Genomic DNA, 20,075 nt, shown 5'->3' with positions numbered 1-20,075 from the left:
TGACCCATACTTGAGAACCATTGCTTTATGGGGCAGGGTGGTGGCTGTGGTTGGGCCCCATACTGGTACTTCTTATAACCAGCTGCCAGGGCAAAGGGTTTCCACACCTCCCTGTGTGGTGCCCTTGTTCACTATTTGTGTCAAAATGAGCAAAAAGCCAGATATTGGATGTTATTTTGTGATGTCCCCAGACAGTGAGCAAACGTGATATATTTACCAAACCTACTTGGGTTAAACAAACATGAATTCTAGCTGTAAATATTCTGTGGAATGAATCTGTTTGGGCAGATGCTGTTAACTAATAAATCTTATTTTGTGCTGGGGGAGAAAAAAGCCATGCTCATGCTTGAATTATTTAAGCTTTGTTACAATTACAAGTGACATAGATATGCATTCGCTTAGGATTTTTCAAAAACCGAATGCCCTTCATCCTCAGGGCGTATGCACAGACATTAACTTAAATGAGAATTACTTTTCCACAGTGAAAATTGTAGGTTTTGACAAGTCAAAAGCAAGGTTCCCAAAACAATGTGGCAAGAGCAAGTTGGAGGACAGAGCGAGGAGTAGTGATTCTCTCTCTGATGTATGTTCTTGCTTGCCCTGGCCTCTGCGTTCTGCAGGCGGAGCTAATTTTACTTCCAGGCCTGTGGGTTAAAGTTAAATTGCATGGCTTATGCAAAGTACATAATTCAAGTATGAACAAAGCTTGACTCTTCTCATTTAAAAAAAAAAAACATCAAGTCAGGACACCAAGTCCCAGAGGAATCCTTGGTTTATAAACATTTGGATTGGTTTGCATATTTCTTGATGCCACTCACGGCTTTAAAAATTACAGCTGGTTTCATTTTATACCTAATATACATATCAGTAGGTGAACCCATGATCAGGTTAGATAGTCAACTGAGTTTTAAAAATAAATGCTTACCATGTGTAACATTTTTGTTTAAATTCTTAAAATATAAACGGCAGAAAATTTTTATGAGGTTGATTATATTCAGACCTGGAAACAGTTTGGTAGTTCTTTTTCCTTTTCTTTCCTTCTTTAATTTATTATTATTAATATCTGTGGTCTTTGAGACAGACTCTCAATGTGTAGTGCTAGCTGGCCAAGAACTCACTGTGTAGGTAAGTCTAGCATCAAACTCAGAGATACCTGCCTGCCTCTGCCTCCTGAATGCTGGGATTAAAGGCATGTGCTACCTCAACCTGCAATAAAGTGCTTTATCAATGACTTAAAATAACTTTATGGAGCTGGAGAGATGACTCAGCAGTTAAGAACACTGGTTGCTTTTTCAGGGGACTTATGTTTGACTCCCAGTACCTACATGGTATCTCATAACCATCTATAACTCCAGTTCCATGGGTTCCAACAACCTCTTCTGAACTCCATGAGCTCCAGGCACACTTGTGATACTCAGATACACACTCAGACAAAACACTTATACACATTTAAAAAAAAATCTAAAAAAATAATAGGATGATATTTTAGCTGACATTTCCAAGAAAGTCCATCAAGCTTCCAGTTGCTACATCTTGTCCAGAGATCAGGGCAGCAACTTCTGTGAGCTGGTCAAAGCTGAAAATCATACTTAATATGTTACCTATGTTATATAATAAATTCTAACCTAGTAATACTATATCTTACAGTACCAACTATCATCAGTTTTAAAGATAAATATCATATAGAGACTAGGATTAAAATCTGAGACTAGTTGGTTGAAAGCCTGGACCTTCCCTCAACTCTAAGGGATGAAACTAACTCCTGCATCTCATCTCCACCTAACTCCAGAAATCTTCCCACTAGGATGACATCCTGGGGGAAGGTTTCTCTTGGAGCACCCTAGTCCCCTGTGGCAGTGGCTACCCCTGTTTATATGAACCAGGCCAAGCATACTGTGGAGATCTAAGCTGTCACCAGTCAGAGACAGCCTGGGGCACAGCCATTTGATAAAAAGAATTAAAAAAAAAAAAAATCAGCCGGGTGCCTTTAATCACAGCACTCAGGAGGCAGAGGCAGGTGGATCTCTGTGAGTTCAAGACCAGCCTGGTCTATAAGAGCTAGTTCCAGGACAGCCTCCAAAGCCACAGAGAAACCCTGTCTTGAAAAACAAAAACAAAACAAAACAAAACAAAAACAAACAAACAAAAAGTAGACCATGTTGGGAAATTAGGAGTAGAAAGCAGAGCAACAATGCTGGAGGGAGGTTTGCTGCAGTTTGTAAATGTTTCATGGCACAAAGTATCCGGGGAAAGTTTACATTTCTGCACATGCTAACATCTCACGAGGAAAGCCCTGTTTTTTCCTATTACACCCTAGGCTTGGGTGTAGCTCAGTGTACATAAGGCTCCAAGTTCAACCCCTAGCACCACATACATACAGATTTGTCCCAAATCTCACCCTTAATCAGCTAGTTCACCCTCTCATTGTATTAAAAATCATGGCTGGCTTCCTTTTATACCTACTATGCTTAGCATTTATGAACAAATTCGTTAGAGATTATCTGGCTTTTAACCTAAATTAACAGTAAAGGGAAAAGTGCAATCATCGAGGCCAGCCTGGTCTCAAGTCACAAACAGTACTCTCTTCTTAAATGGGAAATCAATGAGGCGCTGAGAAGAATGTATATTCTTTTGTGTTTGGTTGGGAGGTTCTATACATGCCTGTTATTTGAGTCATAACATCTGTTAGTTTCCTTATTTCTCTGTTTTCTGTCTGGCAGATCTGTCCATTGGTGAGAGAGGGGTGTTGAAGTCTCCCACTGTTAGTGTGTGGGGTTTGATATGTGACTTAAGCCTTAGTGATGTTTCTTTTACAAATGTGGGTGCCGTTGTATTGGGAGCATAAATGTTCACAAGGATGACCCCAGCTAAGACTCCTAGCAATGGTGGAGACAGTGCCTAAACTGGCCTTTCCCTGTAATCACATTGGTGAACACGACAACTGTTATCACAGAGCCCTCATCCAGTAACTGATGGAACCAGATGCAGAGATCCACAACCAAACACCAGGTCAAGCTCCGAGAGTCGAGTCAGAGAGAGGGAGCAGGGAATATATGAGCAAGGGAGGTCAAGATCATGATGGGGAAATCTACAGAGACAGCTGAACCAAGCTGGTAGGAACTCATGAACTCTACACCAACAGCCATGGAGCCTCTATGGGACCGAACTAGGCCTTCCATATATGGGGGACAGTTGTGTAACTTGTCTATCTGAGAGGTCCCTGACAGTAGGACCAGGATCTTTCCCTGGTGCAGGAGGTAGCCTGTTGGAGCCCATTCCCCATGGTGGGATGCCACACTCAGCCTTGATGCAGGGGAGATGGGCTTGGTACTACCCCAACTTAATGTGCCAGACTTTGTCGACTCCCCATGGGAGCCCTTACCTGTTGGGAGGAGTGGATGGGGGGGTGAGCTGGGGGGGAGGATTGGAAGGGGGGCACAAGGGGGAGGGAGAACTGTGGTTAGAATGTAAAATGAAATGAAAAAAAATAAAATTTAAATAAAACAGAAAATCTAGTGCATGTTATGAGGCCCTTTCCCCAACATGTGCTTTTCCTTTATTTCATTGTATGTGTAGGTATACGAGTGTCTGAGGGGGTGTACATGCACATGCATATACATACATATGGGACCAGGGTTCAGTCTTGAGTGTAGTTGGCCTTAGATGACCATCCACCCTTTTCTTTTCTTTGTGACCCCTACCTACATGTTTTTTAGTGGACATTTTCTTTTTAACTTTATTGTAAAGAACTCACAAATAAAAACATCACACAGCTAGATTAAAGGAGCCACTCAAACAAACACTTTCCCAGCCATAAGCTCTATACAGCTCAATGGACATTTAGAATGGCCATTCTTGAAGCCTTGGGGTTTTGCTTAGGATTTCACACTTATACTTTCAATTGCATTTTAATGTGCATTTTCCACCATAAAAAAAGAAAAGCTATGATAGAGTTGAAAGTAGAAAAACATGTAGTATATTTTCTTTCATGACTCATGTGTGTTTTTAAGAGCCTGACTTTTGAGTAAAGCAGTAAGACATTTTCTTCAACTGCTACACATTTAAATGAATGAATGTTTAACAGCTGCTCTCTTTCCTCCTTCTTTCTTCCTTCCTTCCTTCTTTCCTCCCTCCCTCCCTTCCTTCCTTCCTCTTCTTGAAATAGGGCTTTCTAAGTAGCACTGGTTATCCCGGAAATTGCTATTTAGACCAGCGGTTGCTATCCAAACTCATAGAAATCTGCTTGCCTTTGCCTCCTGATCTAAAATCCCTTCTGTTTGTACTTGATTCTAAAAGAAACCACCCCAGCTTGCTTTCTGTGTTGAGCAGACAACAAGCTGGATTCCAAGCCTCCTGCCTCTTCATAGCTGTGGCAGATTATTTCCATTAATTGTCAGCAATTTTGTAAGCCAGTGAGATGGCTCTCAAAGAGGCTTTCTTGTCAACCTGCTCCACCCTGCCAGGGAATGGGAGGGGATTATCTCACCCTGTCTGTTAGGGGATGAGTGAGTGGCATGCCTGAGCAGCTGGAACATTAAGGAGCCTTCAATTCTTAGCTTTCAACTTCTTACCTCCACCTATCAGCAGCTGGGAAAAATCTGGTGGCAAGGTTAGGCAGCAAGCTTTGGGGACCAAGCTGAAGTGGATACTCCCAATCCTTGGGGGTCCTTGCAGAGGTAGATACTCCAAGGAAGAGGTAGAAGGAGAAGGGAAAACCGAAACACAGGGTTTCAACAAAGAAAAGGTGGAGACTGGTAAGATAAAAGGGGGCCTATTCCAACACCTTCAACAGGTGCCACCTTCTGGAGGGACATCGATACCTCAGCTTGAGCAAACTGCATGACCTCTGCTTTCATGTCTTAGTGCATTTGAAGAGCTGTATTTGAAGAACAATATTTAGACGGCCTTGAGTCCATTCGGGTCTTCAGCATTGCCATACCAGGCCCATTTACTACCACTGACCAAACAGACAGACAAAATGATAGGCTAGTCTAGACTCGGAACTAGGACAATACCGATTGGGCAGGGGGGGGGCTGTTTCCTTTTTCTAGAGAGAATGACAATCAGGAAGAAAAAGAAAGATGGGATTGTAAACAAGATTTTCTATAGATTCCAGCATCTACCTCACATTGAGAGAATCATCTTTCCCATATGCCCCTCCCCTTGACAAGAAAAATTCTCAGACTGAACCTAGGAGCACACTGGTCCTTTCTTTCATCTGCAGCTCAGAGTCTCTACTGAGTACCTCACCTCAGCCCAGCCAGCTCAGCCAACACCCCAGTGACTCCTTGTCCTTGTCCTGAACAAAAGCAAAGTAGGCACCTGCTGGTGGAAGTATCCCTCATTACCTGAGACTGTGCGCTCGCCCCCTGTGGAATCTTTGCGTCTCCCAGGGCACCTGGAGTTGTGCCTCAGGCAATGAAATGACTCATTAGACTATGTTACTAACTCCTAACTTAAGTCATGAGATTCTTTCGATAGCTCAGTGAGGGAACTTCAGTCTTGGGGTTAGCAAGAAACTTCCTAAAATGGAGAACTTTGGCCCATGAGAGAAGAGTTGGAGATTCCTATGGAGATCTTTTAAAGACTTCATAGCTCACTCCTCAAAGAAAAACCCCAAGTTGATTGAGAAGCTGTGAAACCTTCCCTTTCTGGGACAGGGAGAGGGGAAATGGAAGCACGGGTTGGTTGTCTGATAAGATCACCTCCAAAGAGTACCTTCCGTTTCCTCTGGGCCTTGGTGCCTGTGTGCATTTCACAGAATTGTAGCACAGGGAAGATGGTTGGAAAATGTCATCTACACTCTCTCAAGTTCAAAGATAGTACAGTCTGACCTTCCAATAGTACAGAAACAATACTCCTTACATCCCTGAGCTCTGCTCTTTGTGATTTTGTAGTCCGGTTCCTTTCAGAAGAAATTCTAGACCGTCACTTACTTGCTAAGCTGCTGTAGATTACTTGGAAATGATCATATGCCAGAAGAGGGTTTATAATGTGTTTCTCAACTCCTCTCCAAAGCAAATACATTTACATCTTTAAAAGGCTAAACTAAAAATAATTTTAAACAAAAATATAGAAGTATAGGCTTAAAATTCCCTAGGCCCAAATGTCTTTGATACTTGGGTAATGTCAGAGACCGAGGCTTAATCGCTATCAGTCAGTCATTCTAAATTTAGCTGGTTGAAGTCACCTTTCTTCTATTTGGTTTGCAAAGAAACATCTCATGAGTTAGCATGAACAGCTAAAAATAAGCTTCAAGTTTCGTTTTCTGTTGTTCAGCATGGCTTTGAAACAAAACAGTATAAACCCAGAAGATTCGCCGAGCGGTACGGAAAGTCAGCCATGCAGACTGCTTCTTTTCCTGTGCCAATGACCAACTCAGCATCAGGCCTGAAAAACTCACACCTCTGTCCCTCTCATAGACTTGAAGTGAATCACACACACACATAACTAACACAGGCAGGAAACTCGGTGCTGAGGTTGGTAGTGGGGGTGGGGTGGGGTGGGGCAGTGGCTTGTATGTGGCTGCATCATCACTTTGGTACAGGGTGTCACATACAATTTAGTCTGAATCTCAAGTGATGCCAGAGACCCTTCTGCAGGGAGTAAATAAACCATAGGTTCCATGACGACGGGTTCTGAGGGACTGAGCTCAGACTCTCCCTTGTCCCAGATGCCATGTTCTTATGCAATTCCATACTTCAGACCCAGGCAGCTCACAACAAGTTCAATTTCAAAACCGTCTTTTCAGGGCCAAGTCGGGCAAGAAGGTGTTCAACAACAGTGCCTATGCTTCAAAGGGAAAGCAGCCACCTCGTTCCAGAGCATTCAGCCGTGTGCGTGGCCAGCAGACAGCACCAGGGGGGGGGGGGGACCAAACTCTCAGCTAACCCAGATTGAAAGGGGGCAAAGAAGGGTTAATCTCCCTCCATTAGGGAGGGGATGCTGGGTGGAGGTGAAGAGTGTAATCGTATGAAGTGCAGAGCAGACAAAGCACATTCTGGAAATGAAATTACGGTGCAGGCTGAGAAGAACGATTGTCTTGATTTTCATTGTGTGGCCATTGCTTAGATCTTGGGGTCTTTACTTAGCTTTGAAGTTAAAGCCTGCCAGAGCGGGGATGCGGGCATGTTCACACTGAGAGCAGGGCTGACTATTTGAGCTGAGATTCCATGGAATGGGGCTGTTGGGAGCAGAGAGTGAGGCCACAGCTGTCAGAATACTGCACAGGCCTCTCCAGCCACTGGTTAGACACCAGCCCCGTAAACAACAGGAGTCACTTCTCCGGGGTAAGATGTGTCATCCACTGCTTCTTCGTTTTCATTTTGAAAAACTTTTAATAAAAGATTTATTTTATTATTATCTTACATGTGTGCATGTATGCATGCATGTGTGTGCACGTGTGCTCAGAAGCATGTTAGATCTCTTGGAGCTGAACTCACAGACAGTTGTAAGATGCCTGATGTGGGTGCTGGGACACAGCTTGGGTCCTCTGTAAGAACAAACAGCGAGTTATCTCTCCAGACCCTATGTTATTGCTTTTAATTACGTGTGTGCATATGTGTGTGATATGTGGACACAGAGGCCAGAGGCATCGGAGCCCTCGAGCTGGAGTTATATGTGGTTGTGAGCTGCCTGACCTGGGCGCTGGATCAAACTTATGTTTTCTGGAAGACCAAGCAGCAAGTGTTCTTAACTGCTAAGCCATCTCTCTAGTCCCCTATTTTGAAAACCAAAACTTTAAGAAAATTAAAAAAAAAAAAATAAAGTTTTCTTTCTCTTTTTTGGCAGTGGGGAGATGTCACAAAAAGTTACAAAAACAGTATAGGAAAGGGTGGTAACACACACCAGCGACCCCAGCAGAGGCTGGAGTTTGGGGCGTTGAAGTCCAGCCTGGGCTCAGGGTGTGACCCTGTCTGCAATTAAGGAAATGGATAGTACTCCCCAAGTGGCACCTTATAAACTGTAAAACACCGACTCTGAGTTCAGGGATGGAGCTTTTCTATTTCTCTGTTTTTCACATGCGTTCTCTGTGTTTCAATAGTTCTATAACATGCATTCACATACAGCATCAACACACTCAGGACACAGATTACTCCATTACTCCCTCTTCCATGGCCCCTTTAGAGTTGCATCCCCTGAGTCCTGGACCCTGGCGGCCATGGAGCTCATCTCCCTTGCTGCCATTTAATCTCTTTGAAAGTTAAGTATACACATAATATATATATACATACACACACACACACACACACACACACATATATGCATATGTAACCCTCTGAAATGAGCTTTCTTTCACCCCGTATAAAGCCCTTCTGATCCGTTCAGCTTGTAGGCAAAAGGATGCCGTTTTGTGGATAATGTTTCACACTCTACAGTTGGCTGCCCATTCATTTGTTGAAGCCTCTCTGGTTGGCTTTTTGATTTCAGGTGTTACATGCAAGCCATGGATATTTACATACAGACCGCTGGGTGAGTGTAGGCTTTCATTTCCCATGTGTAAGTATCCAGGAGTAGATTGGCTGGATCATATGGAAAGGATGTTTTACTTTGTGAGAAAATTATCAACTGTTTCAAAGAATGACTGTACCATCTTGAATTCCCACCAAAAGGTACGAGGTATCCAGTTTTCCCATACTCTGGCCTGCACTTGGTGACAGTGGTATTTTTTTTTTTTTTTTTTTGGACAGCTCTGGCTGTTCTGGAACTCACAGAAATACCTCTGCCTCTGCCTCCCAAGTGCTGGAATTAGAGGCATGTGCCACCACCACTAGCATCAGTAGTATTTTCTATTGAGCCATCCTGGTAGGTATATGGGGGCTCCTTTTGCTGATGTACAAGAAAATGGGGAAAAAGCTTGGGGTTACTGATCCTCGGTAGGACAGTTACTAAACAGCTCTCACTGCTTCAACTTTCCTGTTTACTCGGCAGTTCATGCCTGGCATTTAGATAATGAGATGAAACCCTGGTCTCTCTGCCTAGGGTGAGCCTTCAGGCTTGCGGGGTTGCTCCTGGATGTAATGATGGGACATTTCCAACAGGAGCTGCTAAACCTTGGAGCCAGTTCCCCCTTGGACTAGAGGTACCTGCTTCTATAAGAGAAGAAGGGTGATATAAATTCATGGGGAAGAGATAGAGTTTTCTTGGGCTAGAGCCTTTGTGCAGCTATGGTCATGGACTGTGTAGATGCCTGTTTTTATAGTGCAAGTGGGGCATGGAGTCAATACAGGCAGGTAAGAGTAGGGCTACCAGCAGTACCTGCCAATCAGAAGACCTATTGAACACTTTTTGCCTTTGGGCTTTCTGTTCTGTGACCACATAAGACTCTCCAGTGGAATGTAGAGATCCCGTCTAGATGCCATGGAACTCTGATTTCTCTCTCCCACTGGTTAGGTATGGAGGCACCATTCTGACCTGTTCTAGCCTGAGGATTCAGTCCTTTTAGTAGTCAGAATGTCATGCCAGTGTCAGAAGATGCCTCAGAAATGGGAGTTTTGAAGGGAAGCTGCAGAGATGGCTCAGTGGTTAAGAGCATTGTTCTTGCAGAGGACCTGGGCTTGGTTCCTAGCACCCACACAGTAGCTCACAACAATCTCTACCTCTGATTATAGGGTATCTGATGCTTTCTTCTGGCTTCTGAGGACAGCAGCCATGCGATGCATACACATTCATACCAGTAAACACTCAAACACATAAATAAAAATAAATCTAAAAACTTGTTTGTAATTTTGTTTTGAGACAGAGTCTCACGATATAGCTCTGGCTATGCTGGAACTCACTCTGTAGACCAGGCTGCTGACCCTAAACACACAGAGATGTGCCTGCCTCTGCCTCCTGAGTGCTGGGATTAAAGGCGTGTAACACTAAGCCCAACACACACACACACACACACACACACACACACACACAAAGAAAAGAAAAATTTGCAAGACAACAGGAACATGAGCTTCATAGAGAGCAGGCATAGAGGGGCCATGGATTGGGCCAGTCATTTCTGGAATATCAGCCCATACCAGCTGAGCCCGAGACTTGAGGGAGAGCACAAACACCACTTGAATCCGTGCTTATCGTTAGCTTGCACTCATGCAGTTGGACTAGAAAGCCAAGAGTCAAGAGTTACCACCAATGGGAATGAGGACACTCATTAGAAGGTGGGGACAAGTACAGAAGTGGGGACACCTGGTGATAACATCAGCTTCTCTGTTGTCTCAGCATGGAGAAGGGCACAGCTGATGTGCTACCATTGAGTTTTCTTCACCAGCGGATGCTGCGGACATGGATAGGCACAGAGGAACTACATGGAGGTTTCGGGTTTCTGAATGTGAACAGGGGGACTGTTGACAGTGAGGCAGTCTATAGAAGCAGAATTCAAGAGGCAAATGACAGTGGCTCATGCCTTTAATCCCAGCACTCAGGAGGCAGAGGCAGGTGGATTTCTGAGTTTGAGGCCAGCCTGATCTACAGAGGCCAGCCAGCCAGGGCTACACAGAGAAACTCTGTCTCAAAGCAAATTAAACCAAAACTGAAAGGCAAATGGCAGGATGTGCTCCCTTTGGCAGCTGAGGTAGGAGAAAGAGGGGAAGTATGGGGCAATCAGAGACCATCATGTGACTGTGGGTGTGGCTTAGTGGTTTCTGTAGTGTTCTGCCGAAGCAAGGGTTCAGTAGGCTTCCTACTAGATGACAGAGTTTTTAAGTCTTGGTTGGGTTTGCTCAACAAGTTCTCTTCAACTACAGTTTTACCATTTTCTAAGTTCCCATGCTCCCTGCTGTCTGGCTCATTGTTCCCATTTCCCTGGTGTGAAGGTTCAGTCACAGCACCTTTCAGATTCCACAGGCACAGACACCTCCCCTGCTTGGAACTTCACCATCTCTTCCTGGGGTGGGATTCACTGAGGCTCCACCCCACAGCCTTGCTCCATCTTCTTTTCAGTCCCCATCTCCTGTCCTGACATCAGCCCACACACTTACTTCAGCTTGGCACTTGCCATGACTGCCTTGCTGGCCTAGTTTCTTTCCCTCGTCCCACTGCGGCTCAGTTCTGCAGGCACGGATCTTACAGATGCTCTCTGCATGACTGTCCTATGTCCTCCTAAGGCCACTTCAGGACTTAGACATCACAGGGGTCAGCCATCACTAGGTGACCAAGAGGATGACCCGGGTCCCTGCTGAGGTCCAAACTGTTCGTGTGAGTCCTGAGAGATGACTCTACCTTTCCTTGGCTGAGGAAAATTGGTCTTCTTGTTGGTTCCTTTTGTTTGCTACCTGAAGGTTGGACTTCTTTGGGTCCTTTGTCTAGTTCACCCTCTACCAATAAATCTCTGTGTGATCATTTAGGAGGCAAATGATCTATGTTTACTGTACCACTCTCGTATTTACAATAAGCTTTCCTGGTTCCCTAATAATCATCATGCTATAACATTCCAGATAAATTTGAAACTCAAGAAGCCAAAAGGAATCTTTAAGTTTCTGGTTTGGATGTGTGCTATGGCTCGGGTGCAGTTTTTCCTCCAGAGTTTATGTGCGGGAGGCTTGGCTCTCAGGGTGGTGGTCTTGCGGCAGTGAGGCCTTCAAGAAGAGAGGCTCTGGGAAGGTAATTAGGTCATGGTGGCATTGCCCACTGAAGGGATTATTGCAGGTCTTGTGAGATGGGATTAGTTTCCATGAGGATAGTTTTTGTAAACAAGACTGGCCCTCTCCTGAATCCTTCTTCTCTATGTAATAGATGCTCCCACCAAGGTGATATCATTTGCCAGAGGCCCTCATCAGAGAAGAGCAGATGCGGGCACCATGTTTTTGAACCTCCAGAACTATAAACTAAATAACTATCCTTTTAATGATATTTTTATTTACCAGGTGTTTTGTTATAGCAATACAGACTACGACAATATACCAGACTTCCCTAACTTTTTTTTGGTGTGATAAATACCTATGGAATTGGTTAAGTATCAACTAGACACAACGTGTAAGTAGTTCTCAGGCTTTGATGTATATAAGAATAGGAAGGGTGTGTTAAAATGTACAGTCCTGATATTGGAAAGATAGCAGGTGATTCTCAGATATGGTTATCCAAAGTCTCCATGGAGTGGTACAGATAAAGCTAAAATGTCTGGGACTGCAATCAGAGCTTCTGATGTCACTGGGCCCTATGAGCATGCATTTTTGTGTGAGAAACTGAAGGGGTTGGGTTCTAAAATAGACACTGATGCTTTTCTGCAACAGGATTTACCAACTGGTGACTTTAAAAACAGACCTTCCAACTTCACACTTAAGTTTCTGGGGATTTCCCTTAAATTGCCCACAAGGATTCACTTCCAAGAGTGCTTACGTATTTGTAACAGTAGAGCACCAGAGGCAAGCAAAATATCCATTTAAAAATGGCTAAATTAAAATATGCCCATGCAAAAGTAATAGTCATAAAAAAAAAAAAAAAAAACCAAAAATCCAAACTAAGACAACAACAAACTGAAAAGGAATTTGTCTTCTATAGAAGGACAGAAGGAAATGAAGTGGGATAAAGTCCAGCCAGGCATGGCTCAGCTGCAGAGGGAGGATGCAGCCTGTCCCTGGGGACATCGTCAGCTACCTCTTTCTCAAGGCACCTTGGCAAAGCTGCCACAGACTTTAAGTCATGAGATTTTCACTGGCTACTTCCTTCCTCCTGTAATTCAGGATGATAGCCTGTGAGATCCCGGACCGAAGGGTGACCCCAATCACACCAGACAGACTGACTGCCCTACAGCATGTAGTTTAGGAAGCACAGCCCAAGATCGGTGCATCTAGAGTGGTCAGTGTCCTTTGTCAACTAGACAGGCTCTAGAATTGCTTAGGACTTGGGCCTCCAGGTACACCTGTAAGAAATGATTATTTAAAAGTTAGCCTATGAGAATATCTGTGACAGAATTTATCTCGATTAGGTTCGTTCCTTCGGGAAGACCCATTTGAATTGTGGGTAGGTCTGTTCCCTGGGTGGGGAAACAAAGGCTGGCTGAGTGGGAGCATGCATATCTCTATGCTTCCTACTGTGTCTGGCTGCTTCAAGCTCTTGCTGCTATAACTCTCCTACCGCAATGGATTATCCCAGACTGTAAGGCAAAATAAATCCCTTCTTTGTTCAGTGTGCGGGGACCCTCAGTAGAATTCCAGGAATTATCGCTCGGCACAGAGAGAACTCAGTCAGTTTCTCTCAAAGACTTCAGCGAAGTCGGCAGCCTTCCGGGCCGCTGGCCCTCAGTCAAGCCATGTGTGTTGATTAGGCGGTTGCTAAGGATCACACATGTGAGGCAATTCAGAGAGACCCCCCCCGCAAAGCACTGCTTCCTAGTAATCTCCAAAGCAAAGACACCAACACTGACAGGAGGGGGCAATTGTGACAAGCAGGCTGACTTAGCCTTCATGTTCCTACATTGTCCAAACCATTCTGCACATGGAACCTTACTCACTCTAATGGTCTTTATGCTGTAGTTTAAACAAAACAAAACACTGCTTTGGAGGTGAGGAGGTGCTTAAAAGTTCTGGTAAAAACCAGAGGCTTCTTGAATTGACAACAAAACCCCAAAGTCTTTTGTCTGGTGTTTTCCAAATCTGTTCTTGATGAGAACTAGGGGATTTCAGTGTGAGAAATGACAAAGCCCAATTACTATGAATTCTCAGCTTTCGTAAGTATGACGTGAGATCGTTGCAAAATTCTCTAAACGGGGTAACGGGGCATTCATAATGCTGAACCAGGAAGAAGGGAGCTAGAATGTCTGTGCTTTGAGAACTACGAAACCCCTCAGGACAAATAACCAGCTGGCCCAGATGGCGCCCATGTGAGGCAGCGCGTTCAACTTGTCAGTGCTCATCGTGGAAAAAAAAGGTCAGGCAAACATCTTCAGGTGACCTAACTCTGCAAGACCATGGTGTCCCCTATGTGAATTACACAACTTATGTATAACTAAAATGGAAAAATAATAAAATATAAGATTAAAGTGAAACAAACTTATGAAATCCCTTTTTCTTCCTGCGAGAACTATTTTGATGCCATTTTAAAAATGTCAAATAATAAAACATGAATCGTGTGCTTGTACACAATCCTGCCTTGCTGGTGATGTCTCTGAGGTCACCTCACCTGCCACCCTAACAATGTCAAGTGATCATGAGATTCTGTGGCTTTCTGTCAGATGCGACGTCTATAGTAGTGAAATTCTGGTTACTCAATTTGGTGGTCACACACCACTCTTTGTCATACAATGTAGCTAGAAATCTCCGAGGTCAGTCCTGTATCACGTTGGTGTGCTATATGCATTGAGGGGGATGGTATCAAATAGTAGCTGAATTAACAAACCATGATTAAGGTTGTGGCTTGAATCGGAAATGTTCCCCCACGGGCTCATGGGTTGTGCACACGGACCTTAGCTGTTGCTAATACTAGGAGGTCTGGAAACTTTATCAGATGGAGCTTCGCTGGGAAAAGGATGTCAGTGAGGGCATGTTCTCACAACTGTGTTGTCCCTTGTCCCTTCGTAGATCTCTTTCTGCGTCCCCTCAACAGTGTGACTGTCCTCCACCACACATTGCTGCTGCTCGGGAGCACAAACCACAACAACCATGGAGTGAATCCTCTGGAACGGGGAGCACAAACAACTGTGTCCTCCTGCATTCGCCCCTCCGGGCAGTGTGTCACGGTCTGAGAACATACTAACACAGCCCATCGCTCGCTCTTCCTGGCTGTGGCCTTTGGCTCTACATTTCCTGAACACCTCTGTTAAGCTGGGACTTTTGACACCTTGTGCTTATTCTCAGCTTCTTCCTTCAGGTGTCTGCTTCTAGCATGCAGTGCCTTCCCACACTCAGTATATTTTACTCTTGCCTGTCTCATCATCCCAGCTTGCTCAGTGGACACTCTTAGTCCTCCGCAACCCCAGAAAGTGGGCTTTCAGAGGTGGAAGTTTTTATTGGGGTAAAACAAAACAAAAATGCAAAAACTTGTTATTCATTCAGTCCACTCCTGATGTGACGGAACTAATAGCAATCGAAGAGGCTGTCAAATTGGCCAGTAGCTGATCTTCCTGCACAATGGACAATGCTCACTCTTCAGGATAGGGATGTGGGAGCAAGGAATATCAAGTCCAGTGGAAACATTTAGTCTGCTTAGACAGATAGTGACCACGAAACTAGAGAACTATGTACCATGCAGCCCGGGCAGGACTTTACTGGAGCCCTTTCCTGACATTTACCAGTGAGAAGCAAATTCTACAAAGACCAACAATGGCTAAAAATCTACATAAATCATAAAGTGAGGCAAGGCTTTCTAAATAGGACCCATACCTATGCCCCCCATTGTTTCAGCAAATGAGACTTTTCCTGAAAAGAAGCTAGAATTACACATATATAGTATATATATATATATATGTATATATATATATATATATATATATATATTTCTGAGACAAGGGTTTCTCTATGTAGTCATGGCTGCTCTGGAACTCACTCTGTAGACCAGGCTGGCCTTGAAGTCACAGAGATCCATCTGTCTCTGCCTCCCAAGTACTGGGGTAAAAGGTATGCGCTACGAACACCTGGTGGGTATAATTTTTTTGTATTTTGTGGGGTTAGCATTGATGTACTTGCCTAAGTTTTTTATAGCATAGTTTTTGAACAAGCATCACAGGGTCTGGTACAAGTGGGGTAGAATAGTCTCCCAAAGTCCCCAGGACTAGGCAGAACCATGGTTCAGGACTCTAGGATATTCTATAGATCACTGCAGCTCATAGTTGTGGGAACAGAATCCTGTTGAGAAATCTCAGCAAGTTTGCTTGACTCAAGAACACAAAAGGAACAAAGCCAGAAAGGACTTAGAACAAGAGACGAGAGGGAAGAAAAACAAGGGGGAGATGCCTTTACTGTTTGACTGGCCACTGGCAACAAGGATGTGTTTACCTCAAATCACAGGATTAGAATGGACAGAGGCATTTTGGGAAATTTCTCTCACTATTCTTTGCCTTCATGGTCAGATGAAACCTGATAGCATCCAATAGAAACCTCTACATATCTCCTAATTTTTGCTGTTGTTTTGCTATGTAGCCCTGGTTGGCCTGGAACTCACCATGTAGACCAGTTGGTCTTGAACTCATGAGTAACCCTCTTGCCTCTGTCTCCTGCCTGGGCTTACAGGTGTGCACCATATATGCTTGGCATCCGAATAAGCTTTTCTAAGATTTATTTTTATTTTATGTGTCTACACTTACTACTCATTTGCCTGTATGTTTGTGCACCTCCTGGTGCCCAAGGAGGCCAGAAGAAGGCGTTGGAGCCTTTGGAACTGGATAATTCCAGATAGTTACAATCCCCTGTGTGTGCTGGGAACTGAATCTGGCTCCTCTTCAAGGGCAACAATTGAGCTATCTCTCCAGCCCATTGTCTAATCCACATACCCCAAACACACACTGTTCTACTCCATAGTCTCATATTTGAGCGTTTCTAAGTTTTTACATTCAGTGGCGAAGAGAATTAACTTTCTCCAGAAACTCCACAGTTGTCTCTGGGAAGTGGATGCTCTGTAGTTAGCTATAGCCATGTGCCTGGGTTTTAGCCAATGGAATGTAAAGAAAGGTAATGAACACCCCTTCAGCCCATAAGAACCCCCCCCCTTCAGGTTCTTTGCTTTTCTACTGCAGAGCAAAGATTCACCATGGTGGCTTTGCAAACTGCCTGCTGCAAACAACAGAGCCTCTTTCAAACTCTGAATTTTTTGCTTTTGTTAGTGTTTGTTGGGCATCAAACCAAGGGACTTGGGCAGTTTGGGCAAGGCATCTCCCACTGAACTATACCCCTAGTCTTGAATCTGAATGACTACATGAAAGAGAATAACCTGAATTGTCACATGATCAAGAAGTAAACTCTATTGTGTCTGAGGTAATCTATATGTAGGGTCTATGATAACAATTAGCCTATCTTGACATATAGCCCCTTTGACATAGCTATTGTCATTGTGTACAGCAGAAGGATCTGTGTCCTGCACCCTTTTCTTTATTATCCTAAAAACCAAAAGAAGTAGAATTAGAGACTTCAAAGAAGGGACTCATCAAGGACAAATGACACTCACCGAAGTATTTGTCACAGCACTCAGATCTTTCCGCCAGAGGAACAACGGGCCGGCATAGCTTGGCGTCAAGACAGCCTGATCTGTAAAATTACATTTAAAAAGTAAAACACAACACCTACAAAACATATATTAAAGTGTGATAGTTAATCTCAAAGGAATTTGTGTTTCTCACTCAATGACCAGCTTCTGCTTTGCCTTAAAGTTAAGGGCCATATTCTATAATACATGCAACCACATTAGCGTATGAAAAACAGCCTTAATGTGCTGAGGAAAACATACAGAAAAGAGATGCTCACTCAGGAGGTGACCCGAGAAACAAGAAAAACCGAGATACGGCTCTATGCCTGTCTGCTCTGTGGTTTTCATGCACATGCGAAATGTTTTCCACAGAAACTGAAATTTCTTGAGTAGAAACTTCCAGAACTCATAAATGACAGGTTATGCAAAGACCTAGGAGTTTTTAGATGAAATCAAAACAGATAAACTATGTTTCGCCTCTGCTTAACGTCCCAGCGGCAATGAAAAGTGCAAATGAAAAACTGTAACCAGGACAGCAAAGAGATAATGAAGGCGCTTCAGCTAGCACAGGGAACGTGCTCTCAAGGCAGGCGGCTGTAGACCCTTTCTGACCAGGATTGCCATTAACCCCCTGGGCCCTTACTGGTCCCGGTAAAGTGTGAAAATACTGCTTGACTGACAGCATATGCTTGCCTAGCATGAGGCTTGTTTTAGGTCGGATTGCCCCATAGAAGATCCAGGAAGCAAACTGTCCAGAACCCCAAACCCCAAACGCATACTTTGGCCTCCTTGAAACAACGGCTCAGGTGGGCCGAGAAAACAAGCCTGAACTCAGTAGGTCATTCTCCTCCCCAGGGTTTCAGCCTGAGTAGCTTTTGTTTATAAGTTCTTGCTTGGCCCCATGGGGAAGAGAGAGCTGGCCCCTCTGGGGCTATATTTAGAGGGTGTCTCAAAGGCCGTCCCCACCCCCCACTTTCTGGGCCAGAGCCTGCCAGGCCTGACTCTTAGGAGCAAGATGGCGCCCACATTGTTGGGCCTTGAGGGGCTGAGGGGCTGAGGGGCTGAGGGGCTGAGGGGCTGAGGGGCCTTCACTTACTCGGAGGCGCTGGCTCCTCTGAAGCCCGCGCGCTGCCAACTCCCCGGGCTCAGGAGTCACCACTGTGTTCTTCCTCTGGATTCCTCAACTCCTGGTTGAGATCTGCGCCACATAATTTTCTCATGATGTCACTCATTCTGAGTGCTTACATTTGCAAAGCAGATTCACAAGTAAAGCCTTCCTTGAGGCTTCAAAAAGAAGAAGAAAGAAGGCAAATGAAGGTGGATCGTGGGGAAATGGAGAGAACGGCAGTGGCCTCTCCGTTTTGATATTTGCTGCAGCTATGAGAACCACTCCCCGGTCAGGTTCCTGGCTGCAAACCGGGGCCAGTGGCAGGGCGTGGGTGACGTCAGGGCCAGGCCTGAGTCATAGCCAGTGGCCCGGCTGCCCTGCCACTCGGAAAGGGACAAAAGGAACCTTTGATGTCCAGAGGCCCTCCTCTCTCGCAGGCTGGCTGCACTGAACAGCAGGCCAGAACATTCCAGCTGTCTCCCCACCCCTCCCGCCCTTCCTCCTTCCGGAACAGTCCCAGACAGATTCAACAAGGCCTCCCTGAAGGACATGGCACTCCTGTGCAGCCAAGGCATGGCCATCCTCTGTAACGGGAAGCAGGGAAGGACAGGGTTCCCCCCAGGACCCTCCCACTTCCCCTCTGTCCTGTGCCTGCCTCGGTGCGGTGCTCACCTTAGCACAGAGTTCCAATGGTATTTAAAGCCGGGAAAGATGGTCTCTCTGTCACCATCCCTGGGGGCAGCCTCCAGTGTTCAGGGTGTATTTGCTTCGGCAAATGCTGTGGAGGCACACATTGGTTCTCCTCGCAGGTCTGGGTCTAAGTGGCTTACCTCATGCCAGATAGTCATACCCCAGAACCTGGCATGAAGCTCACTAAGTACGCCATGCATGGATGGATGGGTGGGTGGATGGATGACAACTTTGAATGTGGAGGGCATATATTGAAAATTTATGATGAATGTTTACGTCTCCACGGTAAGTATTTTATGGCAATATTTCACTTATTATTGTGGCAAAGCTGGAGAGGAGGAAACAGACAGACGAGGAAATGGGTTCTCAGAGAAATCAAGACACGTCTTTGAAGTCTCACAGCTCATCAGTGGCAGAGCCTGAGTTGTCGTCAGACCTCAAATTGTCTTTCAGTCTCCGTGATGAGACGGGGTTTGAGTGAAGCAATACTGACAATGTACTTTCCAGGAGAGGGAAGGTAAGAGTAAAGACCCGACCCTACAGGAACGTGGCAGAACAGTCAGGTATGTCCTGTGTAGGTGAGGTAGGCCTTCTATCCTCTTGATGAGCCAATGCCACAAGCTGAGGCCTGTGTGACAAGCTACCAGTCTGTCCTGAGAAGCTGGAGCCGGAAGACAAAGCCAGGGAAGCCTGGTGGCACAAGCTGTGCTGTGGGATGGAAAGGTCACAGTGGGCAGAGCACTGGACCCCATGGGCAGGGGTGAGAGGACCAGGGATGAGTCTGGGTGGGTAGGAGAGCTAAGGGGAAAGGGACACAACAGTGCTCTGGAGACCTGGCAGGCTGGAGGAGGAGCTGAAATGTGTTTTCAGAGGGTGAAAAGGAGCCTATGCCTAACAATTGCAGCCCCTTCCTTCTGTTATCTCTACTCCACCTGGAATAGCAACCTGGCCAGAACACAGCTGGAGCTGCTCCACTGTGCTCACACCAGGGCAAAGGGGTGGCAGGCGGAGAGCGCTCACGAGCTGGGACCTATCAGATGAGCTCCTTGGCTCCTCCTCCACGGTGACTTGTGATCTGTCTTGTACTTTTCCATGACTCTCAAATGTCTCATTTCAAGAGGAAGACAAAGCCAGAGATTTCCAGCCCCTTAGGAAAGGGACTGGGGACTCTGGT

General features: G+C 45.2%; 1 protein-coding gene across 6 annotated transcripts in view; it reads right to left on the bottom strand.

Moving 5' to 3' along the window:
- Positions 1-17,165, bottom strand: part of Zbtb38 (zinc finger and BTB domain containing 38) — a 69,843-nt gene extending 52,678 nt beyond the window's left edge. For all 6 annotated transcript variants that reach the window (XM_051206675.1, XM_051206693.1, XM_051206716.1 and 3 more), the window contains exon 1: positions 17,086-17,165. The gene's annotated coding sequence lies outside the window, so the exon portion shown is untranslated. The remainder of the gene's footprint in view (positions 1-17,085) is intronic.
- Between the last annotated feature and the right edge of the window lie 2,910 nt (positions 17,166-20,075).

The sequence above is a fragment of the Phodopus roborovskii genome, unplaced genomic scaffold, assembly GCF_943737965.1.
Source record: "Phodopus roborovskii unplaced genomic scaffold, PHOROB, whole genome shotgun sequence".
NCBI classification, from domain to species: Eukaryota; Metazoa; Chordata; class Mammalia; order Rodentia; family Cricetidae; genus Phodopus; species Phodopus roborovskii.
The sequence above is the reverse complement of the archived record's forward strand: the minus strand, read 5'-3'. Positions and strand labels throughout refer to the sequence as shown.